The 15,911-nt window shown below is 39.4% G+C and overlaps 2 non-coding genes across 2 annotated transcripts; one reads left to right on the top strand and one right to left on the bottom strand.

Annotated features, from left to right (window-relative positions):
• Window positions 1-2,409: 2,409 nt before the first annotated feature.
• Window positions 2,410-2,516, bottom strand: LOC130942614 (small nucleolar RNA R71). The gene has a single exon (XR_009071180.1). It is a non-coding gene; the product is annotated as a small nucleolar RNA R71 (small nucleolar RNA).
• Window positions 2,517-12,324: 9,808 nt separating this feature from the next.
• Window positions 12,325-12,432, top strand: LOC130943036 (small nucleolar RNA R71). The gene has a single exon (XR_009071574.1). It is a non-coding gene; the product is annotated as a small nucleolar RNA R71 (small nucleolar RNA).
• The last annotated feature ends 3,479 nt before the right edge of the window (window positions 12,433-15,911 follow it).

Below are 15,911 nucleotides of genomic sequence, written 5' to 3'. Positions count from 1 at the left end.
TATCACTCTAATCTCTCTAGTGTATAGGGTAATCACTCTACTCTTCTCTAGTCATGCTTTCTAAAACTTTGTTCTTCATCTAATCAATCAACAAATATTTAGCATACCAATGCAAACATCATGAGGTCTTTTCAGGGTTGTAATGGAGCTGAGGTAAAGGTAAGGGTATATATAAGGCTAAGTGAGCTAGTAAAGTGAATCCTTTAGTAGTCTAAGATCTCACCTAACATATACATACTCTATAAAAATTTTAAAATTATACTTAGCTTCCTATAATTTTCCCACTTTTTATCACATACTCATGTACCAATTTTATTTTAATTTTACTTCCATGTGCATTGATTTCTCTACTAAACTTATTATTGGGGTAATTTTGTCCCCTTATTCATAATTTTTTTTTTGAATCATAAAAGCAAACATAACTTATTAATGCACATGGATTTTCTATTATTTTTTTTATTTTGGTTTTTTCATGAGTAGGTTCCCAAATTTCCAATATTCAAATAAATTAGAAACATGATACATTCTCTTATTAACCCATGTTCCCACAGTTTCCCCACACTTAAATTATACACAATATCTATCTTAAGCTAACCAAGGATTCAACTTGGGATTTTTATTTTGTTTTTCTGCTTAAGGCTAGTAATGTGATTATGAAATAGAAGGGGGTTAAAAAGTTCAAAGTGGCTAACAAGGGTGATGTAAAAGGTAGGCTTATTTGGGATAAGTGAGCTAATAACAAATAATGGCCTCAATCATATGCAAGCATGTAAATACACTAAATAATGGACATATAGAATGGAACAAAGCAAAGATTGCAATTATAGAGAAGGAAACACACAAGACTAAATATTTATGGTTAAATAATGTAACCATATAAATAAGCTCAAAATCTCACAGGTTGTGTGTTCTTTGGCTCAAAAACCATGTTCCAAATACAACTTCAAAAATTTAAAAATAAAAAATATCTTTTCCTTATTTCTCTCCAAATTTTCGAAAATTTGAGTTGACTTGGTCAAAAATTTTTAAAATTAGTTGTTTCTTACAAGTCAAGTCAAATTTTCAATTTTAAAAAAATCTTATCTTTTTAAAACTTTTTCAAAAATTAAATCTTTTTCATTTTTCTTATTAATTTTCGAAAATTCTTTAAAATGTTTTTCAAAAAAATCTTTTTCTTAATTTTATCTTAATTTTCAAAAATTATACTAACAAATAATATGATTGATTCAAAAATTTGATGTTTGTTACTTTCTTGTTAAGAAGGGTTCAATCTTTAAATTCTAGAATCTTATCTTTTAGTTTCTTGTTAGTTAAGTAATTAATTTAAATTTTAAAAATTAAATCTATCTTATCTTATCTTTTATATCATATCTTTTTCAAAATTTTATCTTTTTCAAAAATTTGATTTTAAAATATCTTTTCTAACTTCTTATCTTCTTATCTTTTCAAATTTGATTTTAATATCTTTTTTAACTAATTATTTGACTTTTTGTTTGTTTCTTATCTTTTTCAAAACCACCTAACTACTTCTCCCTCTTTAATTTTCGAAAATATCTCATCTCTTTTTCAAAAATTCTTTTTAATTGTTTTAAATTTTAATTTTAATTATATCTTATCTTTAATTTTTGAAAATCATTAACTACTTTTTCAAAATTATTTTCGAATTCTCTCTCTCTCTTCTCTTCTTCTATTTATTTATTTATTTACTAACACTTCTCTTCACCTCTCTTCATCTCTAATCACTGCCTCTATCCTCACCCTTTTGATTGGATTCTCCACTCTTATTCCTTTCTTCTTCTACTAATAATAAGGATCCTCTTTGTCCAGATATAGAGGATTCCTCTTCCTTTTTCTTTTTCTCTTTTCTTTCATATGAGTAGGAATAAGGAAAAAGGCATCTTTGTTGAAGCTGATCCAGAACCTGAAAGGACTCTGAAGAGGAAACTAAGAGAAGCTAAATTACAACAATCCAGAGGCAACCTTTCTGAAATTTTTGAACAAGAGAAGGAGATGGCAGCCGAACCCAACAACAATAATGCAAGGAGGATGCTTGGTGATTTCACTAAACCAACGTCCAAGTTTGATGGAAGAAGCATCTCAATTCCTGCCATTGGAGCAAACAATTTTGAGCTGAAACCTCAATTAGTTGCTTTGATGCAACAGAACTGCAAGTTTCATGGACTTCCATCTGAAGATCCTTATCAGTTTTTAACTGAGTTCTTGCAGATTTGTGAGACTGTTAAGACAAATGGAGTAGATCCTGAAGTCTACAGGCTCATGCTTTTCCCTTTTACTGTAAGAGACAGAACTAGAACATGGTTGGACTCACAACCTAAAGATAGCCTGGACTCCTGGGATAAGCTGGTCACGGCCTTCTTGGATAAATTCTTTCCTCCTCAAAAGTTGAGCAACCTTAAAGTGGATGTTCAGACCTTCAAGCAAAAAGATGGTGAATCCCTCTATGAAGCTTGGGAAAGATACAAGCAGATGACCAAAAAGTGTCCTTCTGACATGTTTTTAGAATGGACCATATTAGATATATTCTATTATGGTCTATCTGAGTTTTCCAAAATGTCATTGGACCATTCTGCAGGTGGATCCATTCACTTAAAGAAAACGCCTGCAGAAGCTCAAGAACTTATTGACATGGTTGCAAATAACCAATTCATGTACACTTCTGAGAGGAATTCCGTGAATAATGGGATGCCTCAGAGGAAGGGAGTTCTTGAAATTGATGCTCTGAATGCCATATTGGCTCAGAACAAAGTGTTAACTCAGCAAGTCAACATGATTTCTCAAAGTCTGAATGGATGGCAAAATGCATGTAACAGTACTAAAGAGGCAGCTTCTGAAGAAGCTTATGATCCTGAGAACCCTGCAATAGCAGAGGTAAATTACATGGGTGAACCTTATGGAAACACCTATAATTCATCATGGAGAAATCATCCAAATTTCTCATGGAAGGATCAACAAAAGCCTCAACAAGGCTTTAATAATGGTGGAAGAAACAGGCTAAGCAATAACAAGCCTTTTCCATCATCTTCTCAGCAACAGACAGAGAATTTTGAGCAGAGCCCCTCTTATTTAGCAAATTTAGTCTCTGATCTGTCTAAGGCCACTTTAAGTTTCATGAGTGAAACAAGGTCCTCCATCAGAAATTTGGAGGCACAAGTGGGCCAGCTGAGTAAGAAAGTCACTGAAACTCCTCCCAGTATTCTCCCAAGCAATATAGAAGAAAATCCAAAAGGAAAGTGCAAGGCCATTGATGTAATCAATATGGCCGAATGCACAAGGGAGGAGAAGGACGAAAATCCTAGTGAGGAAGACCTCCTGGGACGTCTCTCAAACAAGAAGGAGTTCCCTATTGAGGACCTAAAGGAAAATGAGGCTCATATAGAGACCATAGAGATTCCACTAAATCTCCTTCTGCCATTCATGAGCTCTGAAGACTATTCTTCCTCAGAAGAGGATGAAGATGTGAATGGAGAGCAAGTTGCTCAATATCTAGGAGCCATCATGAAGCTGAATGCCAAGTTGTTTAGTAATGAGACTTGGGAAGGTGAACCTCCCTTGCTCATTAGTGAACTAGATACATGGGTTCAGAAAACTTTACCTCAAAAGAGACAAGATCCTGGTAAATTCTTAATACCCTGTACCATAGGGACCATGACCTTTAACAAGGCTCTGTGTGACCTGGGGTCAGGCATAAATCTTATGCCACTCTCTGTAATGGAGAAGCTGGGGATCATTGAGGTATAGCCTGCCTTATTCTCATTACAATTGGCAGACAAGTTAGTAAGACAAGCTTATGGATTAGTAGAGGACATGTTGGTAAAGGTTAAAGGCCTTTACATTCCTGTTGATTTCATAATCTTAGATACTAGGAAGGAGGAGGATGAATGCATCATCCTTGGAAGACCTTTCCTAGCCACAGCAGAAGCTGTAATAGATGTTAACAGAGGAGAATTAGTCCTTCAATTGAATAGGGACTACCTTGTGTTTAAGGCACACGGCTATCCTTCTATAACAAGGGAGAGTAAGCATGCAGAGCTTCTCTCAGTACAGAGTCAAACAGAGCCCCCACAATCAAACTCTAAGTTTGGTGTTGGGAGGCCACAACCAAACTCTAAGTTTGGTGTTGAACCCCCATATCCAAACTCTAAGTTTGGTGTTGGGAGTCCACAACATTGACCTGATCACCTTTGTGGCTCCAAGAGAGCCCACTGTCAAGCTAGTGACACTAAAAGAGCGTTTGTTGGGAGGCAACCCAATTTTTATTTATCTAATTTTATTTTATTTTCATTGTTCTTTTATGTTTTATTAGGTTCATGATCATGTGGAGTCACGAAAAAAATATTAAAATTAAAAACATAATCAAAAATAGCAGAAGAAAAATCACACCCTGAAGGAAGGACTTGCTGGCATTTAAACGCCAGTAAGGAGCATCTGGCTGGCGTTCAACGCCAGAACAGAGCATGGAGCTGGCGCTGAACGCCAGAAACAAGCAACATCCTGGAGTTTGGACGCTAGGAATATGCCCTGAGGAAAGCTGGCGCTGAATGCTAATAACAAGCATGGAACTGGTGTTCAACGCCAGAAACATGCTACACATGGGCGTTGAACGCCCAAAACGTGCATCACTTCGGCGTTTAAACGCCAGAATGGTATGCTAAGGAATTTTACATGCCTAATTGGTGCAGCGATGTAAATCCTTGACACCTCAGGATCTGTGGACCCCACAGGATCCCCACCTAACATATTCCCACCTTACCTCCTAATTAATCCTATAACACACTTTCCCAAAAATCCTTCACCAATCACCTCAATCTCTCTTCCCAATTACCCCCTTCACCACTCACATCCATCCACTCTTCCCCATAAACCCCACCTACCTTCAAAATTCAAAAATCTTTCCCACCCAAACCCACCCTAAATGGCCAAACCTACCCTCTCTCCTTTCCCTATATAAACCCCTCCATTCTACTTCATTTTCACACAACACAACCCCCTCTTCTATACCTTGGCCGAATACACCTCCCCCTCACTCTCCTCCATATTTTCTCTTCTTCTTCTTTTTTTCTTTTTTCTCTTGCTCGAGGGCAAGCAATATTTTAAATTTGGTGTGGTAAAAGCATAAGCTTTTTGTTTTTCCATTACCATTGATGGCACCTAAGGCCGGAGAAACCTCTAGAAAAGAGAAAGGGAAGACAAAAGTTTCCACCTCCGAGTCATGGGAGATGGAAAAATTCATCTCCAAAGCCCATCAAGACCACTTCTATGATGTTGTGGCCAAGAAGAAGGTGATCCCTGAGGTCCCTTTCAAGCTCAAGAAAAATGAGTATCCGGAGATCCGACATGAGATCCAAAGAAGAGGTTGGGAAGTTCTAACCAACCCCATTCAACAAGTCGGAATCTTAATGGTTCAAGAGTTCTACGCCAATGCATGGATCACTAGGAACCATGATCAAAGTGTGAACCCAAATCCAAAGAATTATCTTACAATGGTTCGGGGGAAATACTTAGATTTTAGTCCGGAAAATGTGAGGTTGGCGTTCAACTTACCCATGATGCAAGGGGATGCATGCCCCTACACTAGAAGGGTCAACTTTAATCAAAGGTTGGACCAAGTCCTTATGGACATATGTGTGGAAGGAGCTCAATGGAAAAGAGACTCCAAAGGCAAGGCAGTTCAACTAAGAAGACTGGACCTCAAGCTTGTGGCTAGAGGATGGTTGGAGTTTATTCAACACTCCATCATCCCCACTAGCAACCGATCTGAAGTTACTGTGGATCGGGCCATCATGATTCATAGCATCATGATTGGAGAGGAAGTAGAAGTTCATGAAGTCATCTCCCGTGAATTCTACAAAATAGCCGATAAGTCCTCTACTTTGGCAAGGCTAGCTTTTCCTCATCTTATTTCCCATCTATGTTACTCAGCTGGAGTTATCATAGAAGGAGATATCCTCATTGAGGAGGACAAGTGGTGCACGAAATTGTGATCAATACTTTTCAAAACATAGACAATCCCTAGTAATGGCTCCAAAGACTTGGTGCTCAATACCATGGCATAAACACAACTTCGCACAACTAACCAGCAAGTGCACTGGGTCGTCCAAGTAATAAACCTTACGCGAGTAAGGGTCGATCCCACGGAGATTGGTGGTATGAAGCAAGCTATGGTCACCTTGTAAATCTCAGTCAGGCAGACTCAAATGGGTATAGTGATAAACGAATAAAGCATAAAGATAAAGATAGAGATACTTATGTATATCATTGGTGTAAGAGCTTCAGACAAGCGAATGAAGATGCCTTCCCTTCCGTCTCTCTGCTTTCCTACTGCCTTCATCCAATCCTTCTTACTCCTTTCCATGGCAAGCTTGTGTAGGGTTTCACCGTTGTCAGTGGCTACCTCCCATCCTCTCAGTGAAAATACGTCCCTGATGCTCTGTCACAGCATAGGCTAATCATCTGTCGGTTCTCGGTCCGGCCGGAATAGAATCCAGTGATTCTTTTGCGTCTGTCACTAACGCCCCGCCTTTCGGAGTTTGAAGCACGTCACAGTCATTCAATCATTGAATCCTACTCAGAATACCACAGACAAGGTTAGACCTTCCGGATTCTCTTGAATGCCGCCATCAGTTCTTGCCTATACCATGAAGACTCTGATCTCACGGAATGGCTGGCTCGTTTGTCAGGCGAGCACTCGGTTGTCAGGCGATCAACCATGCATCATGTTATCAGAAATCCAAGAGATATTCACCAAGCCTCAAATGCTTGTAGAACAAGAGTGGTTGTCAGTCACTTTGTTCATAGGGGAGAATGATGATGAGTGTCAATCATCACCTTCATCATGTTGAAGAACAAGTGATATCTTGGACAAAGAACAAGCGAAATTGAATAGAAGAACAATAGTAATTGCATTAATACTCGAGGTACAGCAGAGCTCCACACCTTAATCTATGGTGTGTAGAAACTCCACCGTTGAAAATACATAAGAACAAGGTCTAGGCATGGCCGTGAGGCCAGCCTCCCAAATGATCTAAGATAGCATAAAATTAGAAGATAGCTACCAAGATGTGTGTAAATACAATAGTAAAAGGTCCTACTTATAGAAAACTAGTAGCCTAGGGTGTACAGAGATGAGTAAATGACATAAAAATCCACTTCTGGGCCCACTTGGTGTGTGCTTGGGCTGAGCAAATGAAGCTTTTTCGTGTAGAGACTCCTCTTGGAGTTAAACGCCAGCTTTTATGCCAGTTTGGGCGTTTAACTCCCATTTAGGTGCCAGTTCCGGCGTTTAACGCTGGAATTTCTTGAGGTGACTTTGAACGCCGGTTTGGGCCATCAAATCTTGGGCAAAGTATGGACTATCATATATTGCGGGAAAGCCCAGGATGTCTACTTTCCAACGCCGTTGAGAGCGCGCCAATTGGGCTTCTGTAGCTCCAGAAAATCCACTTCGAGTGCAGGGAGGTCAGAATCCAACAGCATCTGCAGTCCTTTTGAGTCTCTGGATCAGATTTTTGCTCAGATCCCTCAATTTCAGCCAGAAAATACCTGAAATCACAGAAAAACACACAAACTCATAGTAAAGTCCAGAAAAGTGAATTTTAATTAAAAACTAATAAAAATATACTAAAAACTAACTAGATCAAACTAAAAACATACTAAAAACAATGCCAAAAAGCGTACAAATTATCCGCTCATCACAACACCAAACTTAAATTGTTGCTTGTCCCCAAGCAACTGAAGATCAAATAAGATAAAAAGAAGAGAATATGCAATGAATTCCAAAAACATCTATGAATATCAGTACTAATTAGATGAGCGGGGCTTTTAGCTTTTTGCCTCTGAATAGTTTTGGCATCTCACTTTATCCTTTGGAACTCAGAATGATTGGCTTCTTTAGGAACTCAGAATCCAGATAGTGTTATTGATTCTCCTAGTTAAGTATGATGATTCTTGAACACAGCTACTTTGTTGAGTCTTGGCCGTGGCCCAAAGCACTCTGTCTTCCAGTATTACCACCGGATACATACATGCCACAGACACATAATTGGGTGAACCTTTTCAGATTGTGACTCAGCTTTGCTAAAGTCCCCAATTAGAGGTGTCCAGGGTTCTTAAGCACACTCTTATTGCCTTGGATTACAACTTTATTTCTTTCTTTTTCTTTCTTTTTTCTTTCTTTTTTTTTCGTTTTTTTTTTCGCTTGCTTTCTCCCTTTTTTTTTCTTTTTTTGTATTCACTGCTTTTTCTTGCTTCAAGAATCATTTTTATGATTTTTCAGATCCTCAGTAACATGTCTCCTTTTTCATCATTCTTTCAAGAGCCAACATTCATGAACCACAAATTCAAAAGACATATGCACTGTTTAAGCATACATTCAGAGAACAAAAGTGTTGCCACCACATCAAAATAATTAAACTGTTATAAAATTCAAAATTCATGCAATTCTTTTCTTTTTCAATTAAGCACGTTTTTATTTAAGAAAGGTGATGGATTCATAGGACATTCATAACTTTAAGGCATAAACACTAAGACACTAATGATCATAAGACACAAACATGGATAAACATAAGCACTAAAATTCGAAAAACAGAAGAATAAAGAACAAGGAAATCAAGGAACGGGTCCACCTTAGTGATGGCGGCTCTTCCTTCCTTTTGAAGGTCCTATGGAGTGCTTGAGCTCCTCAATGTCTCTTCCTTGCCTTTGTTGCTCCTCTCTCATGATTCTTTGATCTTCTCTTATTTCATGGAGGAGGATGGAATGCTCTTGATGCTCCACCCTTAGTTGTCCCATGTTGGAACTCAATTCTCCTAAGGAGGTATTTAGTTGCTCCCAATAGTTTTGTGGAGGAAAGTGCATCCCTTGAGGCATCTCAGGGATCTCATGATGAGAGGGGTCTCTTGTGTGCTCCATCCTTTTCTTGGTAATGTGCTTGTCCTCATCAATGGGGATATCTCCCTCTATGTCAACTCCAACTGAATAACAGAGGTGACAAATGAGGTGAGGAAAGGCTAACCTTGCTAAGGTAGAGGACTTATCCGCCACCTTGTAGAGTTCTTGGGCTATGACCTCATGAACTTCCACTTCTTCTCCAATCATGATGCTATGAATCATGATGGCCCGGTCTAAAGTAACTTCGGACCGGTTGCTAGTGGGAATGATTGAGCGTTGGATAAACTCCAACCATCCTCTAGCCACGGGTTTGAGGTCATGCCTTCTCAATTGAACCGGCTTGCCTCTTGAATCTCTCTTCCATTGTGCGCCCTCTTCACATATGATTGTGAGGACTTGGTCCAACCTTTGATCAAAGTTGACCCTTCTTGTGTAAGGATGTTCATCTCCTTGCATCATAGGCAAGTTGAACGCCACCCTCACACTTTCCGGGCTAAAATCCAAGTATTTCCCCCGAACCATTGTGAGATAATTCTTTGGATCCGGGTTCACACTTTGATCATGGTTCTTGGTGATCCATGCATTGGCATAGAACTCTTGAACCATCAAGATTCCGACTTGTTGAATGGGGTTGGTAAGCACTTCCCAACCTCTTCTTCGGATCTCATGGCGGATCTCCGGATATTCACCCTTTTTGAGTGAAAAGGGGACCTCAGGGATCACCTTCTTCAAGGCCACAACTTCATAGAAGTGGTCTTGATGCACCCTTGAGATGAATCTATCCATCTCCCATGACTCGGAGGTGGAAGCTTTTGCTTTCCCTTTCCTCTTTCTAGAGGTTTCTCCGGCCTTGGATGCCATAATGGTTATGGAAAAACGAAAAAGCAACGCTTTTACCACACCAAACTTAAAATGTTTGCTCGTCCTCGAGCAAAAGAAGAAAGAAGAGAGTAGAAGAAGAAGAAATGAGGAAGAAGGGAGTGGCTTATGTATTCGGCCAAGGAGGAGGAAAGTGGTGTTTAGGTTGTGTGAAAATGAAGGAGTGAAGAAGGGTATTTATAGGAGAGAGGGGAGATGAGGTTCGGCCATTATGGGTGGGTTTGGGAGGGAAAGTGGTTTGAATTTGAAGGGTGAGGTTGGTGGGGTTTTATGAAGGATGGATGTGAGTGGTGAAGAGAGAGATGGGATTTGATAGGTGAAGGGTTTTTGGGGAAGAGGTAATGAGGTGATTGGTGAATGGGGGAAGAAGAGAGAGAGTGGTGGTGGGGTCCTGTGGGGTCCACAGATCCTGTGGTGTCAAGGAAAAGCCATCCCTGCACCAAATGGCATCAAAATTCACGTTTTGAGCCACTTTTGGCGTTAAACGCCGGGCTGGTGCCCATTCCTGGCGTTTAACGCCAGGTTCTTGCCCTTTTCTGGCGTTTAACGCCAGTCTGGTGCCCCTTTCTGGCGTTAAACGCCCAGAATGGTGCCAGACTGGGCGTTAAACGCCCAATTGCTAGGCTTACTGGCGTTTGAACGCCAACAGCATCTTCCTCCAGGGTGTGCTGTTTTTCTTCCTGTTTTTCATTCTGTTTTTGCTTTTTCAATTAATTTTGTGACTTCTTATGATCATCAACCTACAAAATAAAATAAAATAACAAAAGAAAATATGTAAAATATAATATTGGGTTGCCTCCCAACAAGCGCTTCTTTAATGTCAGTAGCTTGACAGAGGGCTCTCATGGAGCCTCACAGATACTCAGAGCAATGTTGGAACCTCCCAACACCAAACTTAGAGTTTGAATGTGGGGGTTCAACACCAAACTTAGAGTTTGGTTGTGGCCTCCCAACACCAAACTTAGAGTTTGAATGTGGGGGCTCTTCTTGACTCTGATTTGAGAGAAGCTCTTCATGCTTCATCTCTATGGTGACAGAGGGATATCCTTGAGCCTTAAACACAAAGGATTCTCCATTCACTTGAATGATCAGTTCACCTCTATCAACATCAATCACAGCCTTTGCTGTGGCTAGGAAAGGTCTGCCAAGGATGATGGTTTCATCCATGCATTTCCCAGTCTCTAGGACTATGAAATCAGTGGGGATGTAATGGTCTTCAATCTTAACCAAAACATTCTCTACAAGTCCATAAGCTTGTTTTCTGGAGTTGTCTGCCATCTCTAGTGAGATTTTTGCAGCTTGTACCTCAAAGATCCTTAGCTTCTCCATTACTGAGAGAGGCATGAGGTTTACACTTGACCCTAAGTCACACAGAGCCTTCTTGAAGGTCATGGTGCCTATGGTACAAGGTATGGAAAACTTCCCAGGGTCTTGTCTCTTTTGAGGTGATTTCTGCCTAGACAAGTCATCCAGTTCTTTGGTGAGCAAAGGAGGTTCATCCTCCCAAGTCTCATTTCCTAATAACTTGTCATTTAGCTTCATGATTGCTCCAAGGTATTTAGCAACTTGCTCTTCAGTGACATACTCATCCTCTTCAGAGGAAGAATACTCATCAGAGCTCATGAAAGACAGAAGTAAGTCCAATGGAATCTCTATGGTCTCATTTTGAGCCTCAGATTCCCATGGTTCCTCATTGGGGAACTCAGTGGAGGTCAGTGCACGCCCATTGAGGTCTTCCTCAGTGGCGTCCACTTCATCTCCTTCCTCTCCAAATTCGGCCATGGTTATGGCTTTGCACTCTCCTTTTGGATTTTCTTCTGTATTACTTGGGAGAGTACTTGGAGGGAGTTCAGTAACTTTCTTGCTCAGCTGTCCCACTTGTCCTTCCAAATTCCTAATGGAAGACCTTGTTTCAGTCATGAAACTTTGAGTGGTTTTGATTAGATCAGAGACCATGGTTGCTAAGTCAGAGGGGTTCTGCTTAGGATTCTCTGTCTGTTGCTGAGAAGATGATGGAAAGGGTTTGCCATTGCTAAACCTGTTTCTTCCACCATTATTATTGAAACCTTGTTGAGGTCTCTCTTGATTCTTCCATGAGAGATTTGGGTGATTTCTCCATGAAGAATTATAGGTGTTACCATAGGGTTCTCCTAGGTAATTCACCTCTTCCATTGAAGGGTTCTCAGGATCATAAGCTTCTTCCTCAGATGAAGCATCCTTAGTACTACTTGGTGCATGTTGCATTCTAGACAGACTTTGAGAAATCAAATTGACTTGTTGAGTCAATATTTTATTCTGAGCCAAAATGGCGTTCAGAGTATCAATCTCAAGAACTCCTTTCTTCTGACTTGTCCCATTGTTCACAGGATTCCTTTCAGAAGTGTACATGAATTGGTTATTTGCAACCATTTCAATGAGCTCTTGAGCTTCTGTAGGCGTCTTCTTCAGATGAAGAGATCCTCCAGCAGAGCTATCCAAGGACATCTTAGATAGTTCAGAGAGACCATCATAGAAAATACCTATGATGCTCCATTCAGAAAGCATGTCAGAAGGACATTTTCTGATCAATTGTTTATATCTTTCCCAAGCTTCATAGAGGGATTCTCCATCCTTCTGTCTGAAGGTTTGGACTTCCACTCTAAGCTTACTCCATCTTTGTGGTGGAAAGAACTTTGCCAAGAAGGCATTGACTAGCTTTTCCCAAGAGTCCAGGCTTTCTTTAGGTTGAAAGTCCAACCATATTCTAGCTCTGTCTCTTACAGCAAAAGGGAATAGCATCAGTCTATAGACCTCAGGGTCTACCCCATTAGTCTTGACTGTGTCACAGATTTGCAAGAATTCAGCTAAGAACTGATGAGGATCTTCCATTGGAAGTCCATGGAACTTGCAATTCTGTTGCATTAGAGAAACTAATTGAGGTTTAAGCTCAAAGTTGTTTGCTCCAATGGCAGGGATAGAGATGCTTCTCCCATAGAAGTCGGGAGTGGGTGCAGTAAAGTCACCCAACACCTTCCGTGCATTGTTTGCATTATTGTTGTTTTCGGCTGCCATGTCTTCTTCTTCTTTGAAGAATTCGGTCAGGTCCTCTAAAGAGAGTTGTGCTTTGGCTTCTCTTAGCTTTCTCTTCAAGGTCCTTTCGGGTTCAGGGTCAGCTTCAACAAGAATGCCTTTGTCTCTGCTCCTGCTCATATGAAAGAGAAGAGAATAAGAAAATGTGGAATCCTCTATGTCACAGTATAGAGATTCCTTGAGGTGTCAGAGGAAAAGAGAAATAGAAAGAAGAAGGAGAAGAAGAATTCGAACTTTAATTAGATAAGGTTCGAATTGTGCATTGAGAAGGAGTGGTACTCCATAAATAGAAGGATGTGGGAAGAAGGGAAGTAATTTTTCGAAAATTAAATTAAAAAGATTTTGAAAACATTTTGAAAAACACTTAATTGATTTTCGAAAATAATAGTGGAAAAGAAATCAAATGATTTTTGAAAAAGATTTTAAAATTAGAAGTTAAAAAGATTTGATTGAAAACTTATTTTGAAAAAGATGTGATAAAAATTATGATTGGTTTTAAAAAGATGTGATTGAGAAGATATGATTTGAAAAACATTTTAAAAAGATTTGATTTTGAAAACAATTTAAAAAGATTTGATTTTAAAAATTAATGACTTGCCTAACAAGAAAAGATATGATTCAAACATAAAACCTTTCTCAACAGAAAAGGCAACAATCTTGAAATTTTGAATCAAATCATTAATTGTTAGTAAGTATCTTTGAAAAAAGAAAGAAATTAATTTTGAAAACATTTGATTGAAAAGATATGATTTGAAAAAGATTTGATTTTGAAAAACTTTGAAAACTTGAAAAAAATTTGATTTGAAAAACAAAATCTTCCCCCTAGCACCATCCTGGCGTTAAACGCCCAGAATGGTATCCATTCTGGCGTTTAACGCCCAAAATGCACCCTTTTTGGGCGTTAAACGCCCAACCAGGTACCCTGGCTGGCGTTTAAACGCCAGTCTGTCTTCTTCACTGGGCATTTTGGAATGCTCAGCTTTTTCTGTATAATTCCTCTGCAGTATGTTCTAAATCTTCAATTCTCTGTATTATTGACTTGAAAAGACACAAATTAAAAATATTTTTGGATTTTTTTATAATGAGGAAAAATCAAAATGCAACTAAAATCAAATAACAATGCATGCAAGACACCAAACTTAGCAGTTTGTATACTACTGACACTAACAATCATGAGAATGCATATAAGAAATAACAAAACACTCAAGTCAATAGAATTCAAAGATCAAAACAAGGAAATCATCAAGAACAACTTGAAGATAAATGAAGACACATGCATAAATTTGAAAAATGCAAGAAGAACAGAAACATGCAATTGACACCAAACTTAAGATGAGACACTAGACTTAAGCAAGAAACATCAAATATTTTTGGTTTATTATGGTTTTTGTGAATTTTTTTTGTGATTTTCGAAAATTAAGTGGAAAAAGATATCAAAATTCTTAATGAGAATTCCAGGAATCAGTGCAATGCTAGTCTAAGACTCCGGTCCAGGAATTAGACATGGCTTCACAGCCAGCCAAGCTTTCAAAGAAAGCTTCGGTCCAAAACACTAGACATGGCCAAAGGCCAGCCAAGCCTTAGCAGATCACTGCTCCAAAAGCAAGATCAACAAGCTCTTGTGATGATAAGTTGAAACCTCGGTCCAATGAAATTAGACATGGCTTTACAGCCAGCCAGATTTCAGCAAATCATCATGAAACTCTAGAATTCATCTTCAAGAATTTCGAAAAAAAATAAATGCCTAATCTGAGCAACAAGATGAACCGTCAGTTGTCCATACACAAGAACAATCCCCGGCAACGGCGCCAAAAAACTTGGTGCACGAAATTGTGATCAATACTTTTCAAAACATAGACAATCCCTAGTAATGGCTCCAAAGACTTGGTGCTCAATACCATGGCATAAACACAACTTCGCACAACTAACCAGCAAGTGCACTGGGTCGTCCAAGTAATAAACCTTACACGAGTAAGGGTCGATCCCACGGAGATTGGTGGTATGAAGCAAGCTATGGTCACCTTGTAAATCTCAGTCAGGCAGACTCAAATGGGTATAGTGATAAACGAATAAAGCATAAAGATAAAGATAGAGATACTTATGTATATCATTGGTGTAAGAGCTTCAGATAAGCGAATGAAGATGCCTTCCCTTCCGTCTCTCTGCTTTCCTACTGCCTTCATCCAATCCTTCTTACTCCTTTCCATGGCAAGCTTGTGTAGGGTTTCACCGTTGTCAGTGGCTACCTCCCATCCTCTCAGTGAAAATACGTCCCTGATGCTCTGTCACAGCATAGGCTAATCATCTGTCGGTTCTCGGTCCGGCCGGAATAGAATCCAGTGATTCTTTTGCGTCTGTCACTAACGCCCCGCCTTTCGGAGTTTGAAGCACGTCACAATCATTCAATCATTGAATCCTACTCAGAATACCACAGACAAGGTTAGACCTTCCGGATTCTCTTGAATGCCGCCATCAGTTCTTGCCTATACCACAAAGACTCTGATCTCACGGAATGGCTGGCTCGTTTGTCAGGCGAGCACTCGGTTGTCAGGCGATCAACCATGCATCATGTTATCAGAAATCCAAGAGATATTCACCAAGCCTCAAATGCTTGTAGAACAAGAGTGGTTGTCAGTCACTTTGTTCATAGGGGAGAATGATGATGAGTGTCAATCATCACCTTCATCAAGTTGAAGAACAAGTGATATCTTGGACAAAGAACAAGCGGAATTGAATAGAAGAACAATAGTAATTGCATTAATACTCGAGGTACAGCAGAGCTCCACACCTTAATCTATGGTGTGTAGAAACTCCACCGTTGAAAATACATAAGAACAAGGTCTAGGCATGGCCGTGAGGCCAGCCTCCCAAATGATCTAAGATAGCATAAAATTAGAAGATAGCTACCAAGATGTGTGTAAATACAATAGTAAAAGGTCCTACTTATAGAAAACTAGTAGCCTAGGGTGTACAGAGATGAGTAAATGACATAAAAATCCACTTTCGGGCCCACTTGGTGTGTGCTTGGGCTGAGCAAATGAAGCTTTTTCGTGTAG

This window comes from Arachis stenosperma, chromosome 7, assembly GCF_014773155.1.
Source record: "Arachis stenosperma cultivar V10309 chromosome 7, arast.V10309.gnm1.PFL2, whole genome shotgun sequence".
Lineage (NCBI taxonomy): Eukaryota > Viridiplantae > Streptophyta > Magnoliopsida > Fabales > Fabaceae > Arachis > Arachis stenosperma.
Note: the sequence above shows the minus strand (reverse complement) of the source record. Positions and strands in the feature narration are given on the sequence as shown.